The sequence below is a fragment of the Tachypleus tridentatus genome, chromosome 10 (genome assembly GCF_004210375.1).
Source record: "Tachypleus tridentatus isolate NWPU-2018 chromosome 10, ASM421037v1, whole genome shotgun sequence".
NCBI lineage: Eukaryota > Metazoa > Arthropoda > Merostomata > Xiphosura > Limulidae > Tachypleus > Tachypleus tridentatus.
In genome coordinates, this window is record NC_134834.1 from 164192746 (window position 1) to 164206637 (window position 13892).

Consider the following 13892-nt stretch of genomic DNA (forward strand, 5'->3'; position numbering starts at 1 on the left):
TGATGATGCAACCTACAACCGACGTTAACTTTACTACCTTCTCAATTAAACTAAGCACTGTCTTTATGCAGTGAAGATCAGTGTTGTTTATTTGGAAACGCTGTAAATGTAATCGTTTTATTTACGAAAAAAAAAAAAGATATTAAAGTGAAACTGGAGTGAAGCTGGATTAGAGTCCCCGCTGGTAAATCTTCGGATTTACAACGCTAAAATCAAGGGTTCATTTCCCCTCGGTGGACTCAGCAGATAGCCCAATGTAGCTTTACTATAAGAGAACACACACAGAGACAACTGGATTAGACAACGTATCAATACGTTATTTAGGTAATGTAAGTAGTATGGATTGTGGTGACGTAGCTTGCTCATCAATACAATCGTTACGGTTATAACCAGTGGTGTCCTGTTCTCAGGAATCTCTAACATAATACTTACTACAACTACGATGTTTTATATTCTGCTGCTTTTTGTTAGAGCCATATTTATGTGTTATCTTATAATACTCAACTGTTGTAATAAATACTGGAGTAAGGCAGTATTACTTTGATGTAATAAAACCTCCCCTCGGGTTACTACTCAATACGATGTCATTTGGAAGGAAACTGTTCTCACGTACGCGTTACTTACAAAATTGTTATTAATAAATACTCTTGTTTAGATGTTATAATGACTTCTGCAAGTTTTACTTACTTCTAGTTTGTCGTATTCATGACCTATATAACATTTTGGTGTATTTTAGTGTATTGATGATCTCTCCAGTTAGATTTACTTTAATTACTTTTAGTCTGTCGTATTCATGACCAACACAAGCTTTTGGTGTATTTTAGTGTATTGATTATCTCTCCAGTTAGATTTACTTTAATTATTTTTAGTCTGTCGTATTCATGACCAACACAAGCTTTTAGTGTATTTTAGTGTATTGATGATCTCTCCAGTTAGATTTACTTTAATTATTTTTAGTCTGTCGTATTCATGACCAACACAAGCTTTTGGTGTATTTTAGTGTATTGATGATCTCTCCAGTGAGATTTACTTTAATTATGTTTAGTCTTTCGTATTCATGACCTATATCAGATTTCGGTGTATTTATTATCTCTCCAGTTAGTTTTCACAGTAAGAAGAGTTTTAATGTGGTCCAGTGTGGCCCAAAGACTTCATGTTTCGGTCTCCTTGTCGGATAGTTATGAGTTAAAGACTATTCCACGTCAAGCGATTGTATCTCATTTACCTCATTGTTTAAAGCTGTATGATGGGTGCTTGCTGTTCACTAAGGGATTATTCTGATGTGGGCTAGCATCGTTACTGGTGAGATCGGTCACCGTTCTCATCTACTTGTGCTATTAGAACTGGATATTGAAAGTGTCTCCCTTGTAAAGCCACGGCAAAGGTTAAACTAGCTTATTGATTAACTAACTGTTTTAGTGTATTATTGATTAACTCCTTGTTTGAGTATATTAAAAGTTTTTAATATTTTTACTTATTACAGTTTTTGGTCTACTGGTGGCCTCAGTATATTTATGCGTTATTACTGCTTTGGTGTTTGTTTTTTTATAGTAAAGCCACATCGGGCTATCTGGTAAGCTCGAACCCCTGATTTCAGCATTGTAAATCCGTAGACTTACCACTGCACTAGCGGGGGCCTGGTGTTTTTGTTAACATCATATGTTATAAATTATTACTACCGTTTTAATCAGTATATATTCGACATTTTTAACTTTACTTTTGTCATTCATCGCTACTGTTTTTTTCATGTAGAGATGAATTCTCATAACTGTTTTCATAACAATGACCCATGTGTTTTAGATATTTATATACATGTCCCTACTGTTTTAGTTTATTTTTCCAAATTTCGAGCACAGCTACTCGAGGGCTATCTGCGCTAGCCGTCTCTAATTTAGCAGTGTAAGCTAGTCATCACCACCTACCGCCAACTCTTGGGCTACTCTTTTACCAATGAATCGTAGGATTAACCGTCACATTATAACACCCTCACGGCTAAAAGGACGAGCAGGTTTGGTGCGCCGGGATTAGAATCCGCGACCCTCAGATTACCAGTCGAACGCCTTAACACGCTTAGCCATGCCGGGTCGTACTGTTTTAGTACAATAAAGTAAGTACATGATGGAGTATAACAATATTTTATTGTTTTAACGCAATAGAGTGTCTGCGGTTTCTCCAACACCGCGAATGGCCCGGCATGGCCAAACGTGTTAAGGCGTTCGACTCGTAATCTGAAGGCCGCGGGTTCGTATCCCCGTCGCGCCAAACATACTCGCCCTTTCAGCAGTGGGGCGTTATAATGTGACGGTTAATCCCACTATTCGTTGGTAAAAGAGTAGCCCAAGAGTTGGCGGTGGGTGGTGATGACTAACTGCCTTCCCTCTAGTCTTACACTGCTAAATTAGGGACGGCTAACACAGATAGCCCTCGAGTAGCTTTGTTGCAAATTCAAAACAAACAAACAAACAAACAAACCAACACCGCAGAGAATCGAACTTTGGGTTTTGACATTTTAAGTCCTTACAACTACAGTTGATCCACTGAAGACTTCATTTAGTAGAAATACTTTGCAGTTATCTACGTACAGTGTACAGTTGTTTTGTGAAAGTTGTTGCACGCTCAACTGATACACTTCGAGCAATTTTTGTGAAAAACGTTATCGCAAAAGTCGTTTGTAAATAAATATTTTTTTCAATAATTAGTAACACTGCTTAAGATTTAAAGTACAGAGTTGTGTATAACGTACATCATCCTTACTGAAAAATAAAAGAAAGTTTCTATGAAGGTTCTATTACTTTCAAATAAATAGTATTCAGCCGGAGTATTCTGCTTTTATCTATATCAACATTTTACGTAAGACAGTTTAAGGTAAAATATTGATACCCTATTACTGGAGGGAAAATGATCGATATTCCGTGCTGTGCAAGGAATTGGAAAAAGCATGTCGAACATATATGGCTTAAAGGTTATTTCATAATCAAAATAATTTTTCTTTGTCATTTTGTAAATGGTTTAATTTGTTTTGATTTTCGCGCAAAGCTTTACGAGAATTATCTGTACTAGCCGTCCCTGATTTAGCAATGTAAGACTAGAAGGAAGGCAGTTAGTCATCACCACCCACCGCTAACTCTTGGACTACTCTTTTACCAACGAATAGTAGGATTGACCGTCACATTATAACGCCACCACGGTTGAAAGGGCAATAATGTTTTGGTGTGAGGGGGATTCGAACCTACGGTCCTCAGATTACGAGTCGAATGTTTTAACCACCTGACCTTTTGAAAATGTCAGTATTATATTAAGGAATAGTGTTGTCTGCTTCAATATGAGAATCACATACGCTATTACATGACTGTCTCGTATATGTGTGTGGAAAAACATTGCTTAATCCAGATTACATAAGATCGCATTGTATAATACTGTAAAATGTTGTTGGGCCTGGCATGGCCTAGCGCATTAAGGCGTGCGCTTCGTAATATGAGGGTCGCGGGTTCGCGCCCGAGTCGCGCCAAACATGCGCGCCCTCCCAGCCGTGGGGGCGTTATAATGTTACGGTCAATTCCACTACACGTTGGTAAAAGAGTAGCCCAAGAGTTGGCGATAGGTGGTGATGACTAGCTGCCTTCCCTCTAGTCTTACACTACTAAATTAGGGACGGCTAGCACAGATAGCCCTCGAGTAGTTTTGTGCGAAATTCCAAAATAAAATACTGTAAAATGTTGTATCAGAATGACCCAATGAACAAATAATTTTTTAAAACTTCTCTTCTTATGGTAAAACTTGCGCGAGTTTTGACAAGACAAAAGTTAATTTTTGAACGGATTTCACTATTATTTAATCCTCTGGGGTGGCCAGCGGTGAGTCTGCAGATTTACAACGTTAAAATTAGCGATTCGGTTTTCCTCAGTGGATACAGAAGCTAGCCCAATGTGGTTTTGCTATACAAAAATACAAACACACACACACACACACACATTACTGGTTAATTAGATCTTTACACGCCCCACTGTATGTTAATGCACGCTAAATCGAGTTTCGATACCCGTGGTGGGCAGAGCACAGATAGCCCACAACAACAACAAGATCTTTACAGCGTGACAACACGTACAACAATATGCTTTGTTTTGTTGGTAAACACGAAGCTACACGATGAACTATGTGTGTTGTACCTACTACGGAAATCGAAACCTGGTGTGTAGCGCTATAACCTTATGTTTACATATAGTTTTGATTCAAACTTTTGTAAAAAGTAAAATACCCCGAATTATCCATTTAAACATTAATTGGAGCGTTGGACGAATAAATTATTTTTCTACGTATGCTTACAAATACCCCTGGATGCGTTAGATAAGGCGAGGCTTGATAATTAACGTGCACGGTACAGAACCCCAGTTCTCAATTATCGCTGAGCAATTAGGAGCTCAAGTCATATAAGGATCAGAATATTGTTGATATTATAAATACATAATCAAGTAGATTACACGAGATTGGAAAGTGTGTTACTTTTTAAGAATGATAACTTATCAGAAAGAGCCGGAAACAGCAGTGGCACCGGATAACACTCGGGTTCTCAACTGAACAATGAGATATGAGCCTATGGAACGAGAACTACCAGAGGAAGGGGAGGATGACAATATTACTTCATGTTCTCTCTAATTCACGAATGATGTCGCGTGGGTTGGAGAATATATATTGATTTACAGCAAAAAAAAAAAAAAAAAACAACAAAACAAAAACCTGTCTCGGCTAACTAGAAGGCCGATTGAATTCACAATTTCTTGCTAATAGGGTTAGGTTGGTTATATATATATATGTATATATTGCAGAATTTGCGTAATTACATTTTCAAGAGCTATTTTTCTTAGCAGTAAATAATGGTAAAATACAGGTTATGTTGAAAGCCATTTGAAAGCAGATTTGCACTTTGTTTACAATATTTTGCTTAAGTGTGCACATTGAGCTTTCCACCTTTACATCACTAACAAAATGACACTTGCACCATTTTGTTATTGTTGGACAATCATTAGAAGTGCTTACAATTTTTGGAGTGTTCTGGAAAGTTACAAGGTTCTAGGATAAAAAGTAAAGTCTAGAGGTGCATGATGTTAGAGCGGAGGAAGATTGTTTTATACATAACGGACAAACTATATAAGCATGAAATATTCATGTTTTTTCTTTTGTTTTGGCTACAAGAATATTGTTTTATTTGATAAATTGTGAAGTGTCACATGGTTTTGCGTCTACATTTGCTATCACACAAACAGCATTTGTCACATTATTTCGCAGTTATATTTGTCTATAAAATATGTGGTGTTACAACTTTTCGTTAATACCAGCGCTAACCGTGGCTTGCATGTAATGTAGTACGTAATGTAGTGTGTAATGTGTACGTAATGTAGTATGTAGTGGGTTTTAAACGTTTCAATATGTGGAATGGGAATAAGAAAGCGATTACTTTGTGATCTGCAATTTTACATTTTAATTCTAGTTGTATTTATACAGATTCGTATTTATTTAACGCTTGTAGTCGCAAAAACCTGTATATATGTAGCATATTATTGCCTATTTAATTTATACTATTTTATAAACTCTTTTCAGTTTGTTTGTTTTTTTTAAATTTCGCGCAAAGTCTTCACAAGGGTTATCTGCACTAGCCATCCATAATTCAGCAGTGTAAGACTAGAAGGAAGGCAGCTAGTCATCACCACCCACCGCTAACTCTTAGGCTACTCTTTTACCAACGAAATGTGGGATTGAACGTTACATTATAACGCTTCCACGACTGAAAGAGCGAGTATGTTTGGTGCGACGGAAATTCGAACCCTCGATCTTCGGATTTTGCACTCTAGTTTAATTAGGTTTTCCCTTTGTTTGTTGTACTGATATTTGTTAATGTGACTTTATTAGAATGCAGCGTTTCACTGTTACAGCATAACATGAAGTGTGTGCTTCGTAAACCTTGGATTCTTTACTCACGATAATATCGTGGGAATATTTAACTAGCTTTCTTTTACTGCATCTTAAAATGTTTTTCCTTCTTTCTCTCGTACTACCACTGTACCACGTTATCTTTAAATCTAAAAGTGCAAAGAAGATTAGAATCATAGACATTTGACCAGTATTTGATTTTTGATGTTCGAATATTTTCGTCTACCTTATAGTTCTTGACCCAACAAATTAAATAAGAACAAATTAATATATTAACACCTGATTTTGTTTACTACTTCGTATAGAAGATGCATGTTTGAGGGTTACCTAATTCGACTTTCTTTAAGTGTTTGTTGTTTGTTTGTTTGTTTTGAATTTTGCACAAAGCTACTCGGGGGCTATCTGTGCTAGCCGTCCCTAATTTTGCAGTGCAAGACTAGAGGGAAGGCAGCCAGTCATCACCACCCACCGCCAACTCTTGGGCTACTCTTTTACCAACGAATAGTGGGATTGACCGTCACATTATAACGTCCCCACGGCTAAAAGGGCGAGCATGTTTGGCGCGACGGGAATGCGAACCCGCGACCCTCAGATGACGAGTCAAATGCCTTAACACGCTTGGCCATGCCGTGCCTTCTTTAAGTGTATTTAACAGTAGTACTGTATTCATCCCAAAGAACGCTGGCGCCTCATAATATGAAGAGGAGGAGAGATCAAACAGGGTTGGGGACTGTATCTCAAACGGCAGGTATGATTATTAGCACTCTTATTGACAAGCAGAGAACGATGTTTCGACCTTACCTTTCGAATTACTTCACAACGGGGATTATACGAGAAGTGTAAACCTTTTGTGTTTCTTCGTGCACTATGTTATTTGCTTAAACTCCAAGTGGGTTTCTCGTCATCAAGAGTGTGGGGTATTACAATTGAAACCAGAAGATTAGATGACGTCAGAGTTTTGCAAAGTGGCACGAGAGAAATGATAGTTTGAATGTGCCCCACTAGGGGATAGGCGATGACCACATCTACTTTTAGGTTGCACTGTGTAAAAAATCACCAAGTGTTATCATGTTTACCGCCCATTTCTACCTTGTTTCCTTGGTGTTCCCGTTTCCTTCTTTTTTATTGAAACTTTTTTACACCTGAAGGAAATGAAGTTATCTATCAAAACATTATACAAAACCGTGAGAAAATTTTAATAATTATTTATATTACTTTTACCTATTATGCTTTCTCAGACGACAAATGACAACGTGATGTACACATCTTCATTTCAAATAATACGGTGAGATATATCATAAACTACTATGTACCCGTTGGAGTTTAAGCAATTAGTGGCGATATAATAGCCGCCATGTTGGATTATGGATGGTAAGGAGATATTTATATACAAATTTTTTTCATAATGGTATAACACTGTTGAATAACACACACATACACAAATAAACATACACAGGTCGAACCACAGTCTGTGTATGTATGGTTATTATTGCAGCATCATATGGGCATTTAGTTGGAAATCTTTTAAAGTTAAATGGAATATAAATAAGTCAATTTAATTCAGCTGAATTTTATGGAAGGTCAAAAATTATAAATTGTAGCGTTTTTGTTCATTTTTAAGGAACCAGTGTTTGAATGCCATGATTTACTAACTTACGGGATCAAATTATTCCTTGTGGTTTATATAATAACTGGTGGCAAAAGACATAACCTAAAGTATGTATGTGCTACAACAGTAAAACCACTTTAGGCTTTGTGAGGTTTTCGCCACGGGGAATTGAACCTCGAATTTTAGCTTTGCAAAGCTGTAGATATACCACTGTTCCACAGAGGGACCTTAGTGTCTAGCACAGATTTTTATGTCTGCGAAATTTACTTAAAAACATTAACTGCACTAATGAAAATACTGCTATAAAATCACTTTAGATATAACCAGGACATCGCCAGTCACTGAAGAAATATATATCATTGCTACATACCTTTACTTTTTCTGACCGTAGTTGGTGTTTTCTTTAGAGTAAAGCCACATTGTCCAATGCGGAACTCGAACACCGGGTTTTGGAGTTAGAAGTCTTGGACTTACCGTTATATCCCTAGGGGACTTCCTTGACCTACTTTCACTACTATTTTAGTTTCTCCGCAATACGTAACAAAGAAAAGCTGTGCTAAGATCAGCGTAATTCGCAATTAATTCACATAAATAAGGAACACAGCTCACAACTTTCATAAAATTGTATATAGCACTTGACCTACTAAGCTTTAATTTATTGTACAAAAAAACTGATTACCAAAAGTCACTACTGCACTTTCTAAAACTATTAAAGTTTTTCAACGGAACCTGAAATTCTAATTTGATCTAATGAATCACTTAATATAAATAATTGTATTTAACAGAGCGTAGCAAACGTCCTTTAAAAAAAAAGCTCTCTACGTATTCTCGTCAAATCTCGTAAAGAAACTGCTAATGTTTAAAAGGTTAACTATTTCATGCGGTCAGTTTTGCGGCATAATGATAATTGTTACCTGTACTTGGGGTATTATTATTTTATGCCGATTTGACAGCTTATCGATAGACCTTCCTTTATTCAAAATAACATGTGGTTTAATCGCGTTTTGGGAGTGGTCAGCGACAAGATTGATCCACTGCTATGTAAAATGTCACATAAAATCGAAAGTTCTTTTTTGTCTTGTTTTTTAAGTGAAAAAAGAAAAATATGAGCCTGCACATGCGTAGTTTGTACAGCTATATAGTGTATCAAACGTACCCTTAGACTGATTCTCTGAAAAGACTGACTTGATTTGATATGTCAAGGTGTAAGTAAACCAAATTAGAAAATTATTAAATCGTGCTTTTCATAAAGAATGATAACTAAAGTAACCATTTCAGAAATAACGCTATCGGTACAGTTGTTTTATAAAACTAGCTTTATATAGTCTCACATTTTAAATTGTTGGTTCACTATCATGCTAATATTCTTTTAAACTACAGATTAACGATGCTTTAATTATTTAAAAATTATGAAAATTTGGAACGAAACAGAATTAACTTGGATAAAATTCAAATCGGGTAAACACCAACAAATAATTAAATAGTTTATTTATCAGTTTTTTATGACGTAAAATATCGACTTTCACAGAAAAAAAAAGCTATTCGAAAGAAGTAGCTGCAGTTAAAACATATGATTTTATTACAAATCTAAATCATTTGATCATATAAATAGAACCTCGACCCCTAACTAATCTGCCGTATCCGAACCGGTTAGAGGATTCCTGGTATTGTACGTTAGGTCTCGTTGGCACCAGCTGTAACAGCTACAGTGTGGTTGAGATATTAGTACATATTATTTTTGCTTTCACTCATAGTTTCCGAGAATTACTAATATAGTTATTTTTTTCGTTCATTTGTAGTTGCGTAACCTGCTCTAAATACAAGAAAGCTAGCTTGTCGGATTGGTAGGTCTTCTGAATTAGTGAAGTTAGTTAAACTAATAATAAAATAAATAAATAAGTGATATTAATAATAAAAATGGTGTATCATAAATTTTTACCCTCGTTCTGATTTGATGGCTTAAATAATGTTAGGAATAATTATTCTCTAGTTATTTAACAGACTTGTGGGTTTTGCAGCATTACATGTTTTCTTATATTATTGTTTTCGACAACAGGTGTCAGTTTTCTTTGGAAAATAATATTAGTTTCTCACTAGTCTCTTTCTAATGGTCACATATAACGTTTTTTGTAAAAATAAGTTGAAATACATTGTAATTGAAATGTGTTTTAACGAGTAAAGTCAAAGAATTATTTAAAATTATAAATATTTCGCGCAACGGAAAAATAAAGCAACTAATTTTTTTTTTAATAACCAATACGAAAACAACAAGAAATGCGTACAATCAATAGATAGCAATGATCGGAGAAACTTATTCCCAGAAGTAAAACAACAAGTTTCGCCCCTTAATGTAGCTGAAGTGCAAGGGACTGCCTGGTATATTTATAATTTCAATAAGTATATAAAATTGGAATGTTTCTAAGAATCACCAAAAACACCATACTCGGTATAAAACAGTCTTTAGAAGTCGATATTCATATTACCTTTATAAACTTGTGTATAAATAACTTATTAAGACCATATTTTATATTGAGCTGATCTAGAATTATTTTTCTGGTTTATTATGATCGTTGTTTGAACCAACAAACCATATCAATCAAAGAGAACGTTCTGACATTGCATTTTGCTGAACGTATATTAACATGGTAAATCATATTTTTTTTATGTAGAGGAGATTTAATATTTAACTGTTAAACATATGTAATAATAGCATTAATAAAGTCATCTACGAACAACTGGAATATAAACATTTTGCTATTGATCTGGTAAAGTTTAAACTAATCTTTAATCTCGAACACGAGCACAACGAAGGTCGTAACGATAGCCTTAATATAAACGATAACTTATCTAAGTAGTTATGAAGTTAATAAGAGTGTTGGGAAGAATCTGTAGGCCTAACTGTGTAGCATAAGAGCAAATTATTTTGATGTATGTGAAAAAGGTTATGGAAAGTGCATTCTGCTGGTTCAAGAAATAATGCTAGGAGAGCCACGGCTGGCGGCGGGATGGTTCTATGGTAAAGCTCTTGATTTCACAGCTCACAAAGTTGGTTCGAACATAAGATGTGCTAAGCTGAACTAAGCCTAAGCTGCAAGTGCGTTACATGAACAAGAGTCAATCCTTTAGTATGTACTGAAAGTAGCATTGTATTACTTAATGGCTTATGTGTCTCTGGTTAGTGGCTTAGAGTGAGGGACAGCTGCAGACAGCTGTGCTATAAATACATATAGAAATATAGAAGAACCACATAAGGTTCTCTGAAAAGTGTGCTCCTTTTTCTTTTATCAAGACTTCCAAAAACAATTCTTTCAGTTTAGAAATGGTTGGTGGTTATCTGTTATAGTCGTCCCTAATTTAACAGTGTAATACCAACTTTTAGGATACTCTTTGACCAACGAATAGTGGGATTGACCATAACGCCCTTACGTCTAAAAGGACGAGCATGTTTGGTGTGACGGGGATGCGAACCCGCGACTCTCAGATTACGAGTCGATCGACCTAATCACTTGGCCGTGTCGGGTCACGAATGGTTACTGAGTTAACCAGTAAACGTTGGTTAACAGATAAGTAGTGGCTGGGGGAAAATCATTATCTTTGTTATAATGTAGTTGGCAGTGGACTGCATAAAACGATGTTAATCATTGAATAACTGATAACTTGGTAATGTGGGATTGCTTTAATGAAGTAGCGTTTTTAAAATACTGTCTAATGAATACTAGAATAAATTTAATCAATAGTGGTGTGGTGTTTAGTGTTAACTCGTGAAAATAGCACAGTAGAAATACAAATATTCAGTTGCTCCGTTTTTGCCCATTTCAAAATCATTATACATCGCTAAACTGATACAAAGTCTTGTATATTGTATCTAATACATTTGAAGCGCAGGTATAATGTGTTTAATTCCGTGTCATACGCTATAGAACAAACTTATTCTAGTATAAAGGCATTGTCGTCACTTCATTAGTTTCTTTGATTTACTATGTGGATTTTGTATGGAGTGCAAACCTTTTAAATAATGAATTTAAATTTTGTCCTTTTAAGAAACATCATGCTATTAGAAACAATAAAAACGTTATATTTAACATGTTTAGCACAGTTTTATGACACTTGCGATAAGTTAATAATAATAAAACTGTGCGTAATGATTAACTAACTTTTTTAAAAGTTGTGTTTGAATAATATTTAACAATGAAAAATAGTTAGATGTGTTTACGTACACGATTTACTGAACTCTTTAAATTAACAATGCGAAATAGCTTGTTTGTTTGTTTTTGAATTTCGCGCAAAGCTACATGAGTGCTATCTGCGCTAGCCGTTCCTAATTTAGCAGTGCAAGATTAGAGGAAAGAAGTCATCACCACCCACCGCCAACTCTTGGGCTACTATTTTACCAACGAATAGTGGGATTGACCGTAGAATTATAACGCCCCCACTGCTGAAAGGACAAGCATGTTTGGCGTGACGGGGATTAGAACCCGCGACGCCTTAACCACGTGGCCATCCCGGACCTCGGGATAATTTAACTTTTATAATGATACTAAACAAACAAACGGCTCCACTAACGTGATTGGATGAAAAATGACGTCTATCAAACAAACCCTGTAGTAGGTTAAACTCATTTATAACCATTATAGGAATGTCCTCTAGTAGATCTGTATTAAGTAGGGATTAACAAAACCAAAACCCACGGTTCAGTTTTCCGTGGTAGACAGAGAGAAGATTGTTGTACAGTTTTGCAATAAAGAAGATAAAGAAAACACAAGTGAAACATAAGTTTTCGAAAAGGTTTTGCTGTTGAAAGTGTACTTAACACTACATATATGTCATTATTCAATCATATAATGATATAATCAATAATATAAATAAAGTAATCTACACAGTTTGGGGAAAAGAAAATAACGATTCTTGCCCCCTTCTTGTAGCTCAGCGGTAAGTCTGAAGGTTTACAACGCTAAAAATCAAGTTTCAATACCCGTAATGGTCACAACAAACATAACCCATTGTGTAGCTTTACGTTTAACAACAAACAAAGCGCGGCATGGCCAAGTAGTTACGCATTCGACTCGTAATCGTGGGGGTGTTATAATGTCACGGTCAATCCCACTATTAGTTGGTAAAAGAGTAGCCCAAGAGTTGGCGGTGAGTGGTGATGACTAGCTACCTTCCCTCTAGTCTTACGCTGTTAAATTAGAGATGGCTAGCATAGATAGCCCTCGAGTAGTTTTGCGCGAAATTCAAAACAAACCAAACAACAAACAAACAAAAACACTCTACACTCGTAATATCTCACAGAACGGCGGCTTATCCCATAATTATACTAGTCATAATACAAGATAAAATACTTTCGTTCTTCTGTTTCAAACTGTAATTAAAATGTTGTTAAATAATATTTGCCATCTTAAATTAAAAACGGATTTTATTTACATACTTACACTGAAAATTACAGTTTTACAGATGTTAAATATTCTTTTGAACCACCTAACCACCGACATATTAGATTTACATTAATACACATCATGAAATAAACAGTTTTACACTTTATGTCGTCTCCAATTTGTAATTTCATTTAGATTGATACTCATATATTACATTTGTAAATGTAAGATTCATTGAAAATAAGTGTAATTTGATATGTGGTTACATTTTGAAGTTATTTTGCTATTTATCTTTCATATAAAACTCAAACTCGGTTTATCTCACTATTTTTGAACTACGTATTGATGGATCATCAAACAGATGAAAAAAAAAGCAACGTATCCTTCTTGAAACGTTTTTAGGATCGTGACATCTCCCACGTGAGCATATCTTACCGTAGATATTCTAGCTGATAAGAGACACTTTGGACTCCACTCTTCATAACAATATAATGGAAGATTGGCAATGAACAGAAAACGTTTGAAAATACCATTAATTTTATAGCATTTTCACAGTTTATTTTTACCTATTATTTTGCTTTATGAAGTAATAAAACTTGTAAAGTGATATAGGACGCGGCTGGTTTAGAAGGGTATGAAACGCATTTAGTCCTAACCGTGTATAATGTTTTATGTTTTTATTGTTTTTTGTTTTGAATTTTGCGCAAAGCTACTCGAGGGCTATCTGCGTTAGCCGTCCCTAATTTAGCAGTGTAAGACCAGAGGAAAGGCAGCTAGTCATCACCACCCACCGCCAACTCTTGGGTTACTTTTTTTACCAACGAATAGTGGGATTGACCGTCACATTATAACGCCACTACGGCTGAAAGGGCGAGCATGTTTGGTGCGACCGTGATTCGAACCCGCGACCCTCGAATTACGAGTAGAACGCCTTAACACGCTATGTTTTTATTTCATGACGACCTACGCACCTTTCCTTTGCG